The 20,989-nt window shown below is 33.7% G+C and overlaps 1 non-coding gene across 1 annotated transcript; it reads left to right on the forward strand.

Annotated features, from left to right (window-relative positions):
• Positions 1-9,254: 9,254 nt before the first annotated feature.
• Positions 9,255-9,361, forward strand: LOC121218897 (small nucleolar RNA R71). Its single transcript, XR_005915379.1, has one exon. It is a non-coding gene; the product is annotated as a small nucleolar RNA R71 (small nucleolar RNA).
• The last annotated feature ends 11,628 nt before the right edge of the window (positions 9,362-20,989 follow it).

The following is a 20,989-nucleotide window of genomic DNA, read 5'->3' on the forward strand; positions in this document are numbered from 1 at the left end:
TGACAAGGCTCCTTCGCTTCTTTGCATTGCTCCTTTGCTGATGGTTCTCCAAGGTGGCCGACCAAGGGCTCTTTAAGACAATAATTTGCTAAAATCCTTATGCAAGGATGATGCTAGGTGTGAGAGCTAAGAGAGTTGAGAGAGAGGATGAGAGATGGGAGGGATGAGGGATTATTGAAAAAGTGAGAAATGAGCTATTATTTATAGGTGAGGCAAGGGAGATAGTTTAATAAAATTAGGAGTGTCCATCCTTTAAAACCTCCTCCAAGAGTGGCCGGCCATGAATTGAGGAAATGTGGTTGATTTTTCCTTGACTTTTTGTCAATTTGAATGCCACAACAACTCAGGACTAAGACTCGGTCTTCAGCAAATCTTCAGGTAAATCTCTGATTTCTTTAACTCTTCAAGGGCCTTATATAATTAAACCAAAAATTGGTTTATAATCAGCCATGTGCAGCCGAAAATTTGGTTGACTTGGCCCCCACTTTGGACGGTTTTGCAATGAGAATAAAACTCTCAGACCTGTCAAAAATAACAGATAGTTTAGAGGACCAAATGAATTAAACCACTTTAATTAATCAATTTACTTAATTAATTAAACCCAATTTGATTAATGAAATATTTAAAATGAAATTTTAAAATATAACATTGTATTTTATTATTTAATTTAATCATGCATGGCCCACTTCATAGCTTAAAAATATAATATGCTTAAATTAATATAAAATAAGTCATTTTATGCATGAAAACTATATAATAAAACATAAAATCACATTTTAATAATTTCTATGTCTTAATTTCATATTTTCACATATTTTATTAATTTATTAAACGATTACTTGGTTTTAACTACAATTTTAAGTAGAAAGGTGAAGAATTATATAGGAAAAATCGTATATATTTTTCCGTTTACACACCCCCAAACTTAAATCATTGCTCGTCCCGAGTAATGTTTATGCACAGCACAAGGTCTTGCTAAGGCAAATTTTGCTAAGAGTGTAAGTAGCATCAATCTTCGTCTCATAATCATGCATCAACAAATTCATGCTCATAGATCTTCTTTATTAACAAGTAACTCATATACAAACATTTTGAAAATTTTATTCTAAGTTTCAAGAAATGCCAACATGAATCATAGTTTGCATGTATGTCACAGCCATGGATAATATTCTTCATTCAACACAATTTCTCATCAATCAAGCAAACAATCATAAGGCTTATTTATGATCTTCATATTTTGAACTTCATACTTCCTCTCCACTAATGTAGGTGACATAATCATTAAATCAATAGGTTTTTTATAAGGTTGTAATGGGGCTTGGTTTAAAGGTAGGGATTTTAAGAGATGGGACATTTCGGTTTCAAAAATATTAACCTTTAAATTGTCCTGGATTTCTCGAAATTCAACCTTTTTCTTCAAGTGAACCTTTGAAACACCCCTAAACTTATTTTGAACACAAGCTCATATATTTTTCCTTTTTGAAGACTAGGCGAACTTTTTTTCGCTCTTTCTTTGTCTCTGTGATTTTTTTTAAGCATGAGCAAATACATCTTTATGAAAATTTCCTCATATGTTGATTACCAAGACACTTAAGTTAAGATAGATGCACATAATTAGGATAATTTTAAAAAGATGGTAACCGGCTTATAATGTAGGTTCATTTCAAAAACAGTTCTTAAAGCTTAAAATTGTAGTTTCAAGTGTCTAATATCATAAGGTGGGCTTGAAAATGCTTAAACGGTCTAAAGAAAAATGGTGCCTATATCATTTTAGATTTTTATGTTCCTAGGATTTTGCCTAAAAAAAATTACTAAGTTAATTCTAAAGATATAAACCTTCATGCATGTCTGATCTCAAGAGAAACTAAGTTTTCATGGTAAACATTACCTAAGATTAAGATCATAAAAACATTCCATTCTTCACGATAACATACAATCACTTAGATAAAAACATCATTAATACTTGCATACAAGCTATCTTATAAAAAAAATTTCTCTAAAAATTCATTTATTAAAACATACTTATGAAAGAAATGATTGAAACATACTTGAAATTTTTAAAATTTGAGCAATTTATTTGCCTTATCCCCTTTAAAAAGAAGCAATGTCCTCATCGTAAAAACAAAGTAATGAATGAAAACTGAACACCAGGTAAGGTTGTAAAGAAAAAGAGGTGAGTGATTAAGACTGCTTAAATACCAAGTCTTTCCTAATAACCCAATCCTAGACATGTTCATTCCCATTGCCACATCACTTAGTCTTTTTCTTTCTAAAGAAGTATTTATTCATGCTTGCTATGTTTTATTTTGCAAAGATTAAATCCTAATTACTAAAGAAATAAATTCCTAAAGACCTAAAAAACAATTAAATAAATAACAAGACAAGAATCCCCCTTTTATTTTTCTGACTCATTCCCCTTGTCTTCTTTAGTTTCATCTCCGCTTGCATCGTCAGTATCTTCCGTCCATGTCTCAAAGATAGCATCTGGGAACTCAGGAACAAAAATTTTAGAGATATTCTTAAAAGTATTTCGAATTGAATCATCCCTAATTTTTGCATATTTCCAGTAAGTTTGCTGATGATTGTGCTTGAACTTGCACATATCCATTAAAATTGACAACTCTGATTTCTTTGAAGTACTTGCAAGAGTCGGAATTGGAGTCATAAATTCTAGTTCAGCACTTAGCTTGACTGGTTCTTCTTCTAGCTCAACCCTTGGTTTAGAGTTTTCAGCTCCTTCAGCTGGTTGAGGACACTTTGGTTCCTTATTAGATTCTTCTTCTTCAGTGTCTGTAGCTGAATCAGCTTCAGTTTCAATTTTATTTGTTGACTTTTCGATTTCTGGCTCAGTTGGTTCCTCTTGCTCTCTTTGGTTCAGCTCATGCACTCTCTTTACTAACCTTTCAAGATCATGACTTGTGATGTACCCTTGGACATACCGCCCCTTCAGTTTTGCTTGTGTTTTAACACGGACCTTTAAGCAAAGTGAAGTGATTAATGATGGGAAATAAGCACTTCCTGCCTTATTTTTAACACAATCGTGAATTTCCTTGAGGATAATTTTCCCAACATTAATGGACTTTTCTGTAAAAATTACATATAACAAGAGCATTCGTTCCATTGAGATGGTGGAACTATGTGAGATAGGCATCAAAACTATAGCGAACAAAATAAAACCATACATTTGCTTTTGGTTTTAAATATTCTCTTCGATAATAATGGCTCCCATACTTTCTTATAATCCATTGGGGTCCTGGATTTGTCACAACATCAAGCACTTGTTGAAGAAAATCCCAATTGATATTGTTCATCATAGGGTAGTACTCATCTTCCTCAATATCAGTTAAATTAACCAAATCATTGATAGACTTAGAAGTAAGAGATACATTTTTCTTTCGAACGAAGACTTCAGTAGCATCTTGTGTAGTCAAACTAGCATAGAATTTTTGAACTAGTTCATCATCGGGAAGTGAACGAGTGTCACAGAATCGTTCCCACTTGAGAGCATTGATTATCTTTCTAATCGGCACAGGGATAACCATCACATCATTACTTTTCAGGTTAAAACCTTTTTTCGGCATCATAGGTTGATACTTGAAGATTGAATCAAATCGCTCTTTCACTTCTTCATCGAACAAAATCAAGTTTTCCGGAGTAGTTTTTGACGATCTAGTTCATTTCTCGAAAATTCGGCAAAGTTTCTGCTTGCAAAGGCAATAGAGAAATCAGCAAAAGAGGGTGGATCTTGCTTCGGCAAACCTTGCGACGGTGAAGGAGTTGCAGCGGCGGCAGCTATGTACGGAAACAATGGTGGTATGCGGCGGTGATAATTGCTGCGTGTGACAGTGACATCAATGCTTCGACAATTATCTTGTGGCGGCACTAGGTAGTTTCGGCCAAAGAAAAGAAAAGGGCTAGAGATTCCTTTCGAGATTTGAGGCTAGCGACACAAAAAGAGATATTTTAAGGAATTTTAGGGTGTAAGTAAATTACTTTGAGGGATATGAAAATTTAGTAGAATGGAGAGGGGTTTATATATGGAAAAATTAGGGCAAGATGTAGGAAAAAATTAGCTAAATTGAAGTTACTTGGGAGACAAGTAATGGGTGTGATGGCAAGGGTTAAATTTTTCCCTTATTTTTGCTGACTTGGGCCTCAAACTTAGACTGTATCTTAAAAGAAAACTGATTTGTACTTGGGCCAAACTTGATCCCCTTTATTAACAATAAAATTTAAAATTAAACAAAATAAACTAAACTAGAAAAAAACATTTTAAAACCTAATTAGAAGATTTCTTCTTAACAAATTATATTAAATCCAGGAAAGGTTGGAAGGGTCACAACGGTCCCGCTTAAGTTCCAATCTCCTTAGACAAAATTAATTAAATGTACTTAATTTAAGAAAATAAATTCTAATTATTTATTTATTTACAAGATGCGTTTATGAAAAGTCAAAGGTCTGTTAATTTGAACGAAGATTCAACTCGCTCAACTTCACCATCCCAGTAGTGTTTGAGACGTTGACCATTAACTTTAAAGGTCCTCCGTAATTGTCGTACAATTCAATAGCTCCATAAGGATAAACTTGGTGGATGGTATAAGGTCATTTCCATCAGGATTTCAGCTTCCCAGGAAATAACTTCAGCCTTGAATTAAACAACAACACCTTCTAACCTTCTTTAAACTCGCAGGGTTGTATATGACTATCATGCCATCTCTTTGATCTTTCTTTACACATTTTGGCATTCTCATAGGAAAACAACCTCAGCTATACCAACTCATCAAGTTGTAACATCCTTCTCTCACCAGCTTGCTTAAGATCAAAATTTAACTGCTTCAAAGTCCAGTGAGCTTTATTCTCCAATTCTAATGGCAAATGACATGCCTTTCCAAAGACTAACCGATAAGAAGTCATTCCTAACGGAGTCTTGAATGCTTTTTGATATGCCCATAATGCATCATCGAGCCTTCAAGACCAATCTTTTCTGTTAGGGCGTACTACCTTTTCAAGGATACCTTTGATTTCACAGTTCACTCTTTCAACTTGTCCCTTAGACTGGGGGTGATAGGCAATAGTAATGTTGTGCTTCACATCATATTTTTCAAGCAACCACTTAAGCCATTTATTCATAAAGTGAGAACCTTCATCACTAATAATAGCTCTTGGTGTCCCAAATCGTGTAAACTCATGCTTATGTAGGAATCGCATGACTACCTTAGCATCATTTGTAGGGTATGCTTCAACTTCAACCCACTTGGATGCATAGTCCATAGCAACTAAGATGTATTTAATCCCATTTGAAGAAGGAAATGGGCCTAAGAAGTCAATGCCCCATACGTCAAACAATTCAATCTCCAAAATGTTTGTCAAGGGCATCTTATTCCTCATTGATATATTTTCGGTTCTTTGGCACTTATCATAGTTCTTCACATAAGCGTAAACATCTTTAAATAGTGTAGGCCAAAAGAAACCTGCTTGCAAAATCTTCGATGCAATACCACCAAAGTGTCCCCCACTTGGAGATGAATGGTAATGATATATGATCTCAGCAATCTCACTTTCAGCTACACACTTTCGGATTATATTATCTGTACACTGTTTAAACAAAAATGGATCCTCCCAAAAATCATACCGACTATCATGAAGGAATTTCTTCCTTTGTTGGTATGTCATTTCTCGAGGAATTATTCCACATGCAAGATATTTGGCAAAATCAGCAAACTAGGGTATTTCATGAATTTGACTTGCCTCAAATAAGTGCTCCTCTGGGAAATTCTCGTTGATAGGCACACCAGGCTGGGTTACCTTATCTTGCTCTAACCTCGACAGATGATCAGCTACTTGATTTTCAACACCTTTTCTGTCTTGTATCTTAAGGTCAAATTCTTGGAGTAAAAGTATCCAACAAATTAGCCTTGGTTTTGCATCTTTCTTTGTGAGCAAGTATTTAATGGCCACATGGTCAGTAAATACTATAACTTTGGTACCTATAAGATATGAACGAAAATTTTCAAAAGTAAAAACTATAGCAAATAGTTCCTTTTCAGTTACCGTATAATTGAGTTGGGCTCCCGTTAAGGTTCTACTTGCATAGTAAATGGGGTGGAATACTTTATTTCTTCTTTGACCCATCACAGCTTCAACATCATAATCACTTGCATCGCACATCAACTCAAAGGGTGAGTTCCAATCAGGTGTAACGATTATTGGGGCTGTAATTAACCGATTCTTCAGATTTTCAAAAGCTTCCAAACATGTTTTGTTGAAATTGAACACTGTATCTTTCTGTAACAATAAACACAGCGGCTTAGAAATTTTTGAGAAATCTTTGATAAACCTTTGGTAAAAACCGGCATGGCCTAAGAAACTTCTGGCTCCTTTCACTTTAATTAAGGCCGGTAATCTTTCAATTACGTCAACCTTTCCTTTGTCAATTTTAATTCCTTTCTTTGAGATCTTGTGACCTAAGAAAATTCTTTTATTGACCATAAAATGACATTTTTCCCAATTAAGGACAAGATTCATCTCTTCGCATCTCTTCAGTACCTTAGCCAAATTACTCAAACAAATAACATAAGTGTTACCAAAAACAAAAAAAAAAATCATCAATGAAAACCTCAACTAAATTTTCAACCATATCAGTAAATATTGCCATCATGCATCGTTGAAAAGTTGCAGGTGCATTACATAAACCAAAAAGCATTCGCCTAAAAACAAACATACCATACGAACAAGTAAAGGTTGTTTTATGTTGGTCCTCCGAGGCTACAACTATTTGGTTATATCCCGAATAGCCATTTAAAAAAAATAGAATTCATTACCTACTAGTCGATCTAACATCTAATCCATAAAAGGCAACAGAAAATGGTCCTTCTGAGTGGCTTTGTTCATCTTTCTGTAATCAATACAGATTCTCCAACTGATAACAGTTCTCATTGGAATTAACTCGTTACGCTCATTTTCAACAATCGTGATTCCACCTTTCTTCGGTACACACTGCACCAGACTTACCCACAAACTATCTAAAATAGGATAGATGATTCCTACATCTAACCATTTAATCACTTCCTTTCTCACAACTTCTTTCATAATAGGATTGAGCCTCCTTTTCCCATCAATTCGAGCTCTTTCACCTTCTTCTAAAATGATTTTATGCATGCAAAATGAAGGGCTTATACCTCGACTATCAGCTATGCTCTAATCAATTGCTTTCTTAAATTTCTTTAGAACAGCAATTAATCGCTCCTTTTGATCTTTTGTCAGTTTCGTTGAAATAATCACAGGCAAAGTAGAACAATCACCTAAATACAAGTATTTCAAATGGAAAGGAAGTACCTTTAGTTCGAGTTTAAGTGGTTTTTCAATTGACAACTTGGGTTGCACAAATTCTCTAACTTCCAACTCCAACGGTTCAAACCGTGTGGATTGAATATAATTTCTCGGATTGACTTTCATCAAAGCCATGTTTTCTTCACCTTCTTCATCCTCCAAAGGGTCAAGATCTAAAGCTTTCTCCAATGGATCTTCTTCAAAATTGCTTTCCAAAGGAACCAAGGTTTCTATGTCTTCCATAACTGAACACTCATTTGCCGGATCGAGAAATTTCTTTGCTTTAAGAATGTTAAAGGTTACCTGATCGTCTTTAACTCACATGGTGAGTTATCCTTTCTGCACATCAATTAACGTTCTTCCCGTGGCTAAGAAAGGTCTCCCAAGGATAATTGGTACTTCTTTATCTGTTTCAAAATCTAAAATAATGAAATCAATAGGAAAAATAAATTTATCGAATCTTACCAAAAACATCCTCGATCTTTCCTTCGGGATATGCTAAAGATCGATCCACTAGCTGAAGCATCACAGTTGTAGGTCTTACTTCACCTATTCCTAACATCTTGAAAATAGACTTAGGCATTAAGTTGATACTCGCTCCTAATTCACACAAAGCTTTACCACAGTAAGATTCACAAATGTTACAGGGTATAGTAAAGCTTCTTGGGTCTTTCAATTTCGATGGCAGTTTGTTCTGCAGGAACGCACTGCACTCCTTTTTCAAAGCAACAATCTCATACTCACTCAGTCATTTTTTCTTGGACAGTATATCTTTCATAAACTTCACATAATTTGGCATTTGTTCTAAAGCCTCCACCAACATAATATTGATGTGTAACTGCTTCAGAACATCCAAAAACTTCTTGAATTGCACCTCATATTTCTGCTTGTGTTGCTGCAATATTTGCAGATATGGAGGTGATGAAACTTTCGATTGAACTGGACAACTTTTTTGAGTAGGTAAATCAGCATCCAAAGAAGATGTTAAAATATCTAAATTCACTAGGTCAGGGTTTACCTTGTCAGACTTTGCAGATTCTGATTGGGGTAGGAACTTCAACATCTGGATGATTTCCCTCCTTTTCAACATGCTCATCTTCGACATCAATCTATTGGGGTTCCAGAGTTTTACCACTTCGCAATGCCACTACCTTGATATGTTTTTTACCTAAATTCCTTGGATTCCCAGTATTGCTCGTCAAGGTTCCTTGTGGTTTATTACGAAGCTCCGTAACCAATTGACCTATTTGGTTTTCCAAATTTTTACTGTTCCTGCTTGGCTTTGGATCAAAGCATCATTCTTTGCCATGTACACTTTCAACAAGTTCTCCAAACTATTTAGTGCCTTAACTTGAGGTGGTTTTGGAGCTTGCTGATTAAACCCTTGAGATTGGTTGGGTCTTTGCTGCAATAAGTTGTTGTTCGATCCATTTCCTTAGTTGTTCCAAGAAAAGTTAGGATGGTTGCGCCATGAAGGATTGTAGAAGTTGGACTGGGGTCCTTTTCCACTCCTATTTTGGTTTTGGTTCCCCACATAGTACACTAACTCGGGATTTGATGGACAATTCTCAAAAGAATGACCTTCCCCACAGTACACACAAGAAACTACTTCAAACGGACTCGGTGGCTGAGCTGTAAAAGTATTAGTATTATTAGCGGTTAACTGTTTTAACATAGAGGAAAAAGATGATACCTGAGCCGATAACGAAGTGAGAGAGTCAACTTCATGAACTCCGGCTACTCATCTTCCTGAAGCTGTTCGATTTGTTGGCTATTCGTAGTTATTACTCGCAATCTTCTCGATGATCTCATAAGCCTCATTATAAGACTTAGACAAAATTGCACCATTCGCGGAAGCATCTACCATCAATCTTGTATGTGCATTGAGACCATTATAGAATGTCTTCAACTGAATACAGTAAGGAATCCCATGATGAGGACACCTATGAAGTAACTCCTTGAATCACTCTCAAACCTTATACAAAGACTCGTCATCCAATTGTTGGAAAGTTATGATCTCGTTCCTCAACTTAGCATTTTTGCTTGGTGGGAAATATTTAACCAAAAATCTCTCTGCTAATTTTTGCCATGTAGATGTGGAGCTTGGTGGCAATGAATTGAACCATGCTCGTGCTCGATCTCGCAATGAGTACAGAAACAACTTCAACCTCAGTGCATCTTCAGTCACACCGGCTATCTTGAATGAATCACTCACATCCATAAACAATCGAAGGTGGAGATGTGGATCTTTCGTGGGCATACCACTAAATTGGCCCACTGTTTGTAGCGTTTGAAACATCACTGGTTTCAATTCAAACTGGATTGGCTCAATATTGGACTTCTAATTCCTGGGTTTAACTTACTGAAAAGTAGCACAACATATTGTTTGATGCATTGATCCCTGTCATCGACAATGAGGATAGGATTTCGTACATTATCAGCTTCACTACCTTGGTCTTGATTTTGATTTCCAAGGTCCATCTCGACTAGTCTTTAAGCTGTTCGTTCACGTTTTCTTTGTCTAAAAGTTAGCTAAATTTTAGGGTCTACAGTGAGTAAATCAATAATTCGATCTATGCTCATAAACACCTGAATAGAAAATCACAAAAATTAAAAAGAATAAGTAGGTAATGTTAGAAATAAATCAAATTAAAAATAAATAATTTCACAAAAAAATGACTATGGCAATAGTTGACAATCCCCGGCAACAGCTCCAAAAACTTGTAACACTGGATTTGTGCAAGTGTACACAATCGTTATCAAGTAATAAGTGAGTATCGAGTTATCATCTCCATAGGGATTGTATTTCTGCTAAGTCACTTAATTTGTAAAATTATATTAACAATTTGAAAAAATAAAAACAAAATATAGTTGAGAAGTGGTATAAACTAGATGCAATGATCCCTAATGTAAATTATCGTAATATGCAGACTATATGAATGAAATAGATTTTACTAAAATTAAACACAATTTACAACAATTATAACATAAATAAACTAGGACAATTACTTTAATTAAACTTAATTTATTATCATCATGCTTAATAATATTCGGAAAAACACTCCATGGCAACTCGATCTTTCATGAGTTTTGGAAACCAGATTAGGTTCTTTCGGAATCCTTTTACTTAGTAAATACACATTTTACTGATCCTTATTTGCTAAGGGTTTCTTAGCATTCGTGTAAGGTAACAGGGACGTGTTATGCAACCTACAATTTAATCCGGTTAGGATCTAAATTGAGCATACAACCTACAATTTAATCCGGATAACAGAGCCTGGTTAGGGTTGTTATGCAACCTACAATTTAATCCTGTTAGGATCTAAATTAAGCATGCACATTTCAATTATGCGTCCATTAGCCGTCGTCTGGTTAGGATCGCTCATCTAATTCAGGTGCATTTCAATCATGTATGAATGAAATACAAACTTGATTTTAATTGAAAACATGATCGATTGAGGCACAAACATTATAAGCATGAATCACATAAATATTATTTAATCAAAATAATCATCCTAGCTTAAATAAAATTTAAGCTATCATTGTTGTAAACAAGAACATAGAACTCATAGCAAACATCTTTAAATTAAATTAAAGAAAAGAAATATTAAAACCAATTCAGAGTGGCTATCACCCAAGACTCTAATTAACGAGGTTCCTTCACTTCTTTGCGTTGCTCCTTTTCTGATGTTTCTCCAAGGTGGCCAACCAAGGGCTCTTTAATAGGCTAATTTGCTAAAATCCTTATGCAAGGATGATGATAGGCATGAGAGCTAAGAGAGTTGAGAGAGAGGATGAGAGATGAGAGGGATGGGGGATGATTGAAAGAGTGAGAAATGAGCTATTATTTATAGGTGAGGCAAAGGAGCTAGTTTGCTAAAATTAGGAGTGTCCATCCTTTGAAACCTCCTCCAAGAGTGGCCGGCCATGAATTGAGGAAATGTGGCTGATTTTTCCTTGATTTTTGGCTAATTTGAATGCCACAACAACTTAGGACTAAGACTCGGTCTTCAGCAAATCTTCAGGTAAATCTCTGATTTCTTTAACTCTTCAAGGGCCTTATGTAATTAAACCAAAAATTGGTTTATAATCAGCCATGTGCAACCAAAAATTAGGTTGACTTGGTCCCCACTTTGGGCGGTTTTGCAATTAGAAGAAAACTCTCAGACCTGTCAAAAATAGTAGATAGTTTAAAGGACCAAATTAATTAATTTAACCACTTTAATTAATCAATTTACTTAATTAGTTAAACCCAATTTTATTAATGAAATATATAAAATGAATTATTAAAATATAACATCATATTTTATTATTTAATTTAATCATGCATGGCCCACTTTATAGCTTAAAAATATAATATGCTTAAATTAATATAAAATAAGCCATTTTATGCATGAAAACTATATAATAAAACATAAAATCACATTTAATAATTTCTATGTCCTAATTTCATATTTTCACATATTTCATTAATTTATTAAACAATTACTTGGTTTTAACAACAATTTTAAGTAAAAAGGTGACGAATTATATAGGATCTTAGATATTTTTCCGTTTACAATAACTTATAAGTAAACAGAATACAATCCAACCAATAGCTTGGCACATGCCTAAGCATTAAACAACAACACATGTTAGCATACTTGAACAAATTTCACACGAATTCAACATGGATAACCATTATACTTGAATATGATTCAATTTGGATATAACATCCTTCATAACATAACATGCTTTCCATATATCTCATCATTTCAATGTATTTCATGTATACATGTAATTGCTCATATTGAACATTTATCGTTTCCTTTCCAATTCATGCCCGTTGAACCGAATAGAATACCATTGAATACCGGGATAGCTCATACAAAGTGTGTTAACTCATATAGTTGTAATCCATCAATTCATGTACATATATGCTCACATGAGCTATGAATAAGTATGCTCACTCGAGTTGTGAAAATGGGCCTATTCACACGAGCTGTGAGTCAGAACATAGCTACACGATGCTGCTCATACGAGCTGTGGAGTATCCGCAACACATGCCCGATCTCAGCCATCAGTAGGACATTCAAGACAAGCACCTAAATCATGTAAACCCTAATGACATGTCATTTGTATCCTATGAATTCCTAAGGTTCAAACGAGGCTCGGTAGTCGTCGTACGTTGTTGAATTTCTATTGTTTCATGACATAATAAATTACATAATAACATATATTCATTAATTCATGTACAATAGAATAGCACGTTAAGCAGTCAATTTAACTCACAATTAAGTGTTTATAGTTCATACGAACTTACCCGGCTAAATTGCAAAAATGTCAAAGTATAGGGGCATTTTGGTAACATTCTCCTCGATTTTCCACCCGGTCTTGATCTAAATTAATAATTTTATTCAATCTATCAATTTAGACAGTAAAAAAATGTATCTTATGAAATTTAGTCATTTTTTAAATTTTTACAAAATTACCCCTAAAGTTTTACTGTTATTCAATTTAGTCCCTGAGCCTAAAACATGAAAATTAAAAATTTTTACCCAAAATTGAGCCTATAAGAATTCTTATGGCATCTAAAAAATCCCATTCATGCAACAATTTTACATCAAATCCTTGTAATTTTACTATTTTAAAATTTTAGTCCTTAATAGGAAAATTCATCAAATATCACTTAATAAAATACTTTTAAATAACAACTAATATTTCAAATTCATCATTTTACATCTAAAATCAAAAGGTTCATTAATGACAACATTCAAAATCTTTAACAGTTTCAAAATCAAAGGTACGAGCTAGCTGGACCTAGTTGCAACGATCTTAAAAACATAAAAATTAAAAGAAACGGGGCTAAAACGAACTTACATGCACCATCCAAAACAAGGCCAAAGCTTGAAGCTTCTCCCATCATTGTTCCATGGCAGCCTTTGGTGGTGAAAAACAAATGGGGAAGAAAACATTTTGTTTTCTTTATTTTATTAACCTTTTATTTTATTTTATTAAATAAATAACATATAAAACATTATAATTAAAAGAAATTAAGCATCCAACCGCCCCACTATCTTTAGGATGGCTAATTTACTCAATAAGGCCTTCCAATTATAATTCTTTAAGTAATTAACACCTTTAAACTAATAGTGATTGACTTTTTGAACTTTTACAATTTAGTCCTTTTTCTTAATTAACTATCGAAATGTTCAAATTTTTCAACGAAACTTAATACCACCTTAATGACACTCCATAAATATTTATAAAAATATTTACAACTCGGCTTATAGAAACGAGGTCCCGATACCTCATTTTTTAAAACCACTTGACCTTAAGGTCTTACCACTTAAACTTAATAAATTGCTTATATAACATAAATTATCAAATCAAAAACCTTTTTAAAATCACATTTGACTCGTAAATATTAAATAATAATATTTACAAACTTACCCATCAGATTTGGTGGCCCCAAAACCATTGTTTCGACACCATTGAAAAACGAACTGTTACAACTCAGCCCCATTGCGAAAATTTCGTCCTCGAAATATCTCGCCTGTTATAGCTATCGAGTCGAGTCTTTCTTCCACCTTTACAATGGTTATGCATAGATAAAATCAATCATAATCATCTGAATTCAAAACTCGTATCAGAAGTTGATACTATATCTAAACTTAACTGAACAGTTATGATGTTCTCCTGTCATAACTTATCATTAGTAGTATAACTACCGAGAAATTCCCAGTAATCATCTATTGAAACATAACTTAGAAACCTCAATTATCAAACTTTGACTGATGCTTTTGACATGTTTGCATCTGTAACTTTCAACTGATATTTGTTCTCCTTTCATGGAAAGTGTCAAGCAATAAATGTCCATAATGACATTTCTTGATTAAAGCTAATCTGATAAATATATTTTTGTATCATGTCTTCTATAATATGAATCCCTTATTCTGAATGTCCGTCAATTTACCCGTGAATGCACAAAATTTATTTTCGAACCTGAGGATAAACTCAAATGCACATAACTCAAATTACTTTTCAATTGAATATCTTGCTCTGATTAAAACAATTGAGTCAATCTTAACTATCAGATAATAACATCTAAGAATAATCCCCTCTTCTTGTTGTCAAGACAACCCAGACATACAATCTATAATAATTCCCTCAGAATACAGGTTAAAGATCCTTACAAACTGTATTAGCTTAAATAAAACATAACATCCTGTTTTAACTCGTTGACATAAATCGAGATTACCTAAGGAATGAGAATCGATATACGAGTTTAAGCTCGATCTTCCACTGTCTACACTTTCGCCAATGCCTACACCTTCACGAAAGGTAGAAAAGGGATATAATAATAAAGCTATTTAACTTATTAACATCGAAGCTTTGAACCATACTAGAGCCACAACCATCAGATGAATTAAAACCATAGTGTTATAATACGACTGACGTTTCAACCATATAGATAGAACAATACCTCAACATCAATAGTGCATTCCGAAGTAAAAGAGAAAAACCGAATGTAGTTCCAGTAACAACAAGTATAGGAACACAACCTCTAAAAACCTGAGATTTGTATCACCATGCTTCCATGATCGAACCAGAAATTATAACTGTAATAGATGAAATTTTCTTCAGATAGTGAATATCCTTTATACATTTACCATATTTGATAGATTAAATGATAAGAATGATAAGAAAACCGAGATAATAAAATTCAAGATTTGAAGCTTTGCTGAATTTCTGAGAATACAACCCATATTGAATGATAAAGAGATCGATGATCCCCTAGAGAAAATCCAGAAGAAGAATACCACTCATACGCACTGGAATCAGTTGTGACATAGATAACATAAATTGCATATATATAATTTAGAGCAACAACCAGTAGAAGAAATAAAATAACATTATATGAGCCTATCGTTGAATCTTCTACCGAACATAATAGAATAGAATGCCAAAGAAAAATAGAGCAATGCCAATCATAAATCAACCAGCCTAACAATACTTCTGTCTAAATTCTGGTTTGCTAGCATTCTTTTATGATAAGAATCACCTCTGAAGATGAACAATTACATATAGAATACGTAGAAGAGATCGTCGTAATATACTCGACTATAACCACTACATTTAGATATCTTTACAGTTCAAACACTATTCCACTGACTACTAAAGTCATCAATGATCTCACATTATCTCGTTTAATTAAAGAAATCAATTCGGAAGAAATTTCGGTTAATCCTTTCTTTAAATACCATACCTGAATAAGTCGATTACCTGTGAATAATCTCTTCTTTAATAGCAACATTGCGTACCCCGAATGATCTTCATAAAAATTTGATATCTCTTCTAGAACTCTCTTTACTTGCTAACCCATCCTCGGCTCTGGCTGCATTATTATTCATTCAGCAACTGAACTCTTCGATTTCATACTTGTGGGCTTAATCAACATAAATCTTGTGAATTCATTTGTATAAGATTTTGAGGGTAAGGGGGTGGACAACGTAAAGCCTCTAAATTTGACTCTCATATATACACATAAGATAACATTCATTAACAACATAACATTATGAACTTTTTCTCCTACCTTTATAGTTGTGACTCATCATAAGCAACTTTTTACTTATACCCATGAATATTGCTTCCAGCATTATTGGAATTAGCTCGGTTGGAAACATCTATGTCTATAAGTAAAACAAATCTCACCAGAGTCAGGAGATATCACACTATCACATGTTATATAATTACATGTATTTCTCGACTTCATACATGCTACGTTCAATTTGAAAACCAACTAAATTGTAGCTCTAATACCACTAAATGTAAAACCCTTAATCCGTATCCATCGCCTAAATAAGGTTACAAAGCATTACCAAAAATTTTTTTAACTTAAAAAATTCGTTTACAATCATTTACAATCATTTATAAATGATTCAGGACTAAATCGAAAACATTTAGAACTTTATGGAAAAATATAGAAAAATTCATACTACAGGGGTCACACGGCTGTGTGGCAAGGACGTGTAGGCATTTGAAGTAGGGACAAATGGTCATGTTCCAGCCCATGTCCATACTCGTGTAACTCTCTGACTTGGTTCACATGACCAAGCCACACACCTGGTCATTTGTTACACAACCGTGTCACATTGCCGTGTGTCACACACAGCTGAGACACACGTCCGTGTGTCACACACGGCTAAGACACACGTCCGTGTCTTAGGCCGTGTAGACAAGAAATAGGACATTTTCAAGCCAATTATTTCACCCGAAACAAGCTTACACACACAAGTCATTTGCACCTATATTCAAGCATTTAAACTGTACTTAAAACATGCATAATAAAACTAGATCATTATGGTATTAGTTCATACAACCAATATGCCCAAAAGGCACCTCAAAGCAAGCACTCAACTTAACAACACATGTCATTCTTAATTTATACCTTGTCATTAGAATTTATCATTTCAACTGTAGTTTCAGGCGACCCAAATATACATATATCTAACTTATACATGCTTGACCATAACTTATCCATATATATAGTTTAATTCCATACCAAGTTATACCATAATTGACCACATGCCAAAATAACATTCAAACATACCGATTTGGTTATTCAAAACACAACTTCAAATGACACTTTCCACTCCAACCATCATGGCCATCTAAATGACACAAATCTAACCATATCTAGATGGTTCCAACAATCAACATGTATACAAACCATATTTCAATCATGCACATCTATTCAAAGCCTTACCATTGCATACCATATCTTGACCATGTTAAGGTCAATTCATCATATATCACTTTGGCCATTCAAACATACTTTAACACATTATCAAATTAACACATATCAACAATGCATCAAATGTAGCAAGGCTTCATCACCCAAAATGACCTATACATGCCAAACTTATCAACTAACATTCAACTAATCATAAACCATAAGTCCACCTATAAATGCCATTATAACCTTAACCAAGACATCAAAATCTACAGATATAATTGATGGATAGTGTGATGGATCTCCGACTAGCTTCCAACCCGGTCGAGCTTTTGATAATCTTAAAAGTAAAGGAAAAACAACTACGTAAGCAATGAATGCTTAGTAAGCTCGTATAAATTTAATCATATCAATCCATTTCGAATAAGAAATTTATACATATAAAGAATAATCCTATACCAATACCGCAAGGTTCATGAAACCATAATCAACAACTCACAAAGTGAATAAAACCACAACATCACATATACATATCATCCCTATCATAGTAGGGTTTTATAAAACTTTAAACCCTTTCAATTTTTTTAATTTTCATTTGCATTTCATTACTTTCCATTACATTTACTTTCTTTAGCTTAAAAAACACCATTAATTCAACTCATTATTCCATTTTTCTTCATTTTACACTTCAAGTATAAACTTGCCATTTCATTACCTTTCCACACCCATTTCATATGCATTACACATAAGACATAATCATATCATCAACCATAGCCACAAGCTAGTGCCTTTAAACATAGCTCTTTTGGAATTAACCACATGATAAACCATTTCATAAGACTAATTGTGGGAATAGTGCCTTTGACAAATTTCATCTTGTAGATGGGTTTCTTTTTTGCCTAAACAAGTTATGTGTACCACATTTCTCCATGAGAGAGTTACTAATTCATGAGGCACATAGTGGAGGCTTAATGGGACACTTTGGTGTTGCCAAAACTCTAGGTATTCTACAAGAAAACTTTTATTGGCCGAACATGAAGAAGGATGTTGAAAAGGTATGTTCTGAATGCATTGCTTGTAAATAAGCAAAATCTAATGTAATGCCTTATGGACTCTATACTCCTTTGCCGATTCTTTCTTCACCATGGGTAGATTTATCCATGGATTTCATTCTTCGTTTGCCACGAACTAAAAAGGGTTGAGATAGTATATTTGTTGTTGTTGATAGGTTTTCAAAAATGACACACTTTATTCCTTGTCACAAAACAAATGATGCTACACATGTGGCAGATTTATTCTTTAATGAGGTGGTGCGACTACATGGAATACCTTGCATAATTGTCTTTGAAAAAGATGTAAAGATCCTAAGCCACTTTTGGAAGGTATTACGGGGTAAGCGTGGTACTGAATTATCATATTCCACTACATGTCACCCCCAAATCGATGGCCAAACTGAGGTCGTAAATCGAGTTTTAGGTGCTTTACTATGAGTTGTTGTGGGTAAGAACCTTAAGAATTGGAAAGAATGTTTGACATTTGTTGAATTTGAATACAATCGATCTATTCACTCTACAACTGGCTATTCACCATTTGAACTTGTTTATGGTTTTAACCCACTAACTGTACTTGATCTTGTGCCGTTACCTATAGAAAATATTTCTAGTTTAGATGGCGAGAAGAAATGGCTTATTTCTTCTCTTCAATTTCGGTGGAATAACCTTTGGAGAAGACGAGCACAAATTCTTTTTTATTTGTTTTTAGTTTATTTTATTAATTACTATTTTAACCTTTATTTTTAACCTTAAAAATCACTTAAGCCATGTCCATATATGTCCATTAAAATTTTGATTGGTCTAATTATCCTTTAAGTCCAATCACTTTAAAATTTCATAACCATTTGACCCCTTTAACTAATAGAACTACAATTTTGTATGTTTTACGATTTAGTCCTTTTAACATAATTAATCATGCAAACGTCAAAATTTCTTAACGAAATTTTAATATGACCTTACTAACGTCCCATAGATATTAAAATAATAATAAAATAATAATTTACTCTTCAAATTTGTAGTCCAAAAACCACTCTTTTGACTTCACTAAAAACGAGTTGTTACAGTTAAATTCAAAAATAATAGTAAACGAGATAAAAGGGGATTTGATATATTCCTTATTAGATAAGGAAATAGAATTTAATTATTATTATAAAGAGTTTTAGCTAAATAATAATTAAAATTCAAAATCAAAAGAATTTGCTATATTCCTTATCAGATAAGGAAATAGAATTATTATTTAAAAGATTTTTAGATAAATAATAATTATATTATTATTTAAAAGAGTTTTAGATAAATAATAATTAAATGGAATTTAATTATTATTTAAAAGAGTTTTAAATAAAAGATAATTAAATAGAATTTAAATTATTATCTAAAAGAGTTTTTAAAAATCAAGATAAAATCTTATATTCCTTATCAGATAAGGAAAGAGATTTTAAATTATTTAAAAAAGTTTTAAATATATATTCAACCTCAAATCTAGTTTTACCCAACCCTATATATATGTGATATATGTACACTTCTCTAGTAACACAAGTTTTTGGCAATTAGCTGTTTGACAGAATAAATCAAAAACATTTTGAGAAAAAAAGTTTGAACTAGCATTCCATTCGACTGCTCGTCATTTGTTCGAGTGTGGATACTTGTAGAGGGTGGTCGTCTACCAACAAGGCAGCACCTTTGGAGATCCATTTCAAATCAAGTGTTAGTATTTGGAAGTTTAACAAAACAAGGTAATTTTCGTTATTCCCTTTTCGATCTATATGCATTGCATGAGATCCTTAGTAGTTTATGGGATATCATTTTTTTTGCTGTCGCATTATGTTTGTATGAGATTTGAACTCTATCTCATACCCCAACAAAATCCCCCTCAAAAATCCTCATGTCCTATTTCTTTTTTCTTTCCTCTTTTATAGGGTAGGTCCCCCTCTCTCATCACACACTTTTCTCCATTTTTTTCAGGTGGATTTATCTAGTACACTCCAGCTGGCTAAGAGTGACGATGACTGAATGTTGCGTCCGCATTTTCCTAGAATTTCCATGGCATTTGTGTTGGCAATCCATCAAACCTTTTGCCATGTCAATTATTCACTTCCTTCATTCTTTTCCTCATTTTTCCCCTTTTAATCACCCTTCCTGCACTTTCTCCATACAACAACCAATTCTCTTCTTACCAACAATAAAAGTAACATGAAATGACATTTAAGGCACAATCAAAGTGTTATTATGCTATGTTCTAAAAAGAACCTATAAATGCAAATATATCTACTTAAGTACAAGCATTTAATCAAGCTTAGAGGTTCGAAATATAACTCTTTTCAAGAGTTATCATGAAGTTACTTAGTTCAACGAGCTATAAATTATTTGAATTACAGCTTATTATGTAACACCCTTAACCCATAACCGTCACCAGATTAAGGTTATGGAGCATTACTGTACAAACAAAACATTTAAATATACATTTCATACATTATCATAAACATAATATAAAACAACCATTCACACATATCGTCCCTAAATCAAGCCCTCGTGGCCCTAAAAATACCTTAAAATTGATTTGGGACCAATTTGAAATCATTTAAAAAGATTATGAAAAAGTTAAAAATTTTGGAATATAGGGGTCACACGGTTGAGACATACGCCCGTGTCTCAGGCCATGTAACCTTCGAACTAGGAACACACGGCCATGTTCCAACCCATGTCCTCACCCGTGTAACTCTCTGAGTAGGGTCACACGGCTGTGTGCCAGGCCGTCTAACTTTCAAAATTGCCCCAGACGCCCGTGTGTCAGGCCATGTGTTAGGCCGTGTAACTCATTGACTTGTATGCAAAGGAACCTTCAGGAGACACACGGCCATGTCGCCAGGCCGTGTGTCACACACAGATGACTAAT

This window comes from Gossypium hirsutum, chromosome D06 (genome assembly GCF_007990345.1).
Source record: "Gossypium hirsutum isolate 1008001.06 chromosome D06, Gossypium_hirsutum_v2.1, whole genome shotgun sequence".
NCBI classification, from domain to species: Eukaryota; Viridiplantae; Streptophyta; class Magnoliopsida; order Malvales; family Malvaceae; genus Gossypium; species Gossypium hirsutum.